The following is a 2,554-nucleotide window of genomic DNA, read 5'->3' as shown; positions in this document are numbered from 1 at the left end:
TACAAATGGTCATTACCAATGCTTTTCAGCTCACCAATGTCTGGATATCTATCTTCAAGCTTTTCATTTAAGTTTTGATGACTTCAGTTTTCCTGGGTATATGCTTTGTAAATTCCACTTTCTAATTATTAATGGATGTTTGCAGCTGTTTAACCTTGTTTTGTGTTGTGCCACAACACAAAGATCAGCAAAGATCCCAAATGCTTTGCTTCACCCGTATCATTAAGGTTGACTTTACTTTAAGGCTCTGACCCCATCATATTTTAAGTGTCACCCTACCTGAGGGTCTCATCTTTAGGCACCATATAAAAAATGTTTTGCTACTATTCTTAAGGTTTTCAGTGGCTAATCCTTCGGAAGTTGACTATCTTTTCCTTCTGCATAGTCTGTCTTAATCTAGAAACCCCATTGAAACTCATCTAGTGGATGATGCTGCTAGTATTTGAAACACCAGTAGTAAAATTTCCAGCATTGCAGCAATACACAAGCCACCGTAGTACAACAAGCTGACAGACAAGTGACAGCATGTTGTTACTGCTGCTGTGGATTAAGAAGCTCTAAATCATGATGTGGTTGAGGCAAAAAGAAAATAGATAGGCGCAATTATACTCACTTAGAGAGAATGCCACAACAGGCTATGTTCTGTTACTTAATTACATGTATAAAGCATCATTTAAAATGAAAGTATCTTGAATATATTAGGACTTGTAATATTAACTGAAGTTTAATAATCATGAATGCTTAACTGCATTTTTAATGTAAAACTTACGATCTGCTTTGTAAAACCTGCACTAAATTCACAAAAAAGTTTAAAATTAAAAAAATATTTTCAATGACTAAGTCATTGATCTGGTGTTGATGTTAAGTATCATCGAGTCCATTGTGATTCATACTGACCTTGTATAGAGTTTCCAGGAGCAGCTGTGGGGTTGAACTGCTGAACTTGTGGTTTACAGTTCAGTGCTGATCCTACAGAGCCACACCATGATTCCATTTGGTGGTGGTGATGGTGGTGTGCTGTGGAGTCAATTATGACTCCTAGCAATCCTTCATAGGGTTTGCAAGACTGTAAACCTATACAGGAGCAGAAAGCCTCATCTTTCTCCCACAGAGCAACTGGTAGTTTCGAGCTGCTGACCTTAAGATTAGCAGCCCAACTCCAATCTAATGAGGATTTTTGTTTGTTTTTATTTTAAAATTCTGTTTCTAAATTTATCTATAAATTAGAAATGTATAACTAGAGAATGCAAAACTAACTTTATATGTAGAAGTAAAATCTCAACACAAGGGTGCTATTTAAAAGGATTCCAGGAGATATTTCTTTAGCCTGGAAGATTTTTTATTTCAACACATTTTTGTTGAGTGATGGCAATGAGAGGCTGTTAATGATCACAGTGAGAAATTGTTGACTGAGGACACAGAGCGGTTTCCTCTGTGACCATCACTTTGTATTTTCACTATCTACTATGAAATAGAAAATGTTGTACTGTAACTGAATTACATATAAGTTTATCATATCCCATGAGGTGAATGATCTTTCCTCAAGATCGCTTACATTAAATATTCCAATCAACCCCCTGTGCTTTAAGAGATAAAATAAATGTAACATCCCAAACCACAGCTCTACAAATCCAAGCAAGAGTTTGCCAAGCTCTTTCTATTCTAATTTCTGATTCAGAAACTCTTTTATTTTGTGTCTGTTCATTCTGGTCATTTTTGTAACAAATTTTTAAAGAGCAGTGGGTTCTGTTTTACCTGCCATTCACCAAATGCAAGTTCTCATTATTACTAATGCATTTTGTGTGTGATCCTTGAATTTGTTGGTCCTATGATCAGGCACAAATCTTATACACTACTAGGGATTTCTTGATGCCTCATGAGACTCTAGCTCTACATCTAGTGCTGCCACACCTTGCCAACATCTCTGGACCTCAGTGCTTCCTCCTCATGGGACTGTTTTCCTGGGCTGCCCTCTCAGAGTCACCAAGGCCAGCTACATGCCCAGAGAGACTGTCTCCTCTCACTTCTTCTGCATTTGAATGAAACAGTATACAAGTTGGCATCCAAAACAGCAGTTTAAAAATGCCCAGTGAAGTAACCTGGAAATTCAAAGGCAATCCTTCCCAATGGCGCAAACAGGAGACTAGAGCAATCAGAAGATGCATTTTATTTCCTTCTCCTCATGCATGGCTCCTAAACTAGAGGTTGCCTTGACTGAATGACTTTCTGTTCACGGCTCATTGTACAAAACTTGGGTGGCCCAATAGTTACAATGTTCTACTGCTAAACAAAAGCTCCCTGAATCAGACCCACCAGTGGCTCTGAGGAAGAAAAGACCTGTTAATCTTCTGTTGTGAAGATTACATCCTAAGGAATGCCATTTTACAAAAATTGCTGTAATTTGGAGTCTATTCCAATTTACAGCAACCCTGTATGGGTTTCTGAGGAGCATCTGGTGGATTTGAACTGCTGACCTTCTGGTTCACAGTCTAGTGCTGATCCTACCATGCCACACTAGAAATCAGCGAAACACCATTAATCTGTTCTATTCTGT

Source organism: Chrysochloris asiatica, unplaced genomic scaffold (assembly GCF_000296735.1).
Source record: "Chrysochloris asiatica unplaced genomic scaffold, ChrAsi1.0 scaffold00032, whole genome shotgun sequence".
Lineage (NCBI taxonomy): Eukaryota > Metazoa > Chordata > Mammalia > Afrosoricida > Chrysochloridae > Chrysochloris > Chrysochloris asiatica.
Note: the sequence above shows the minus strand (reverse complement) of the source record.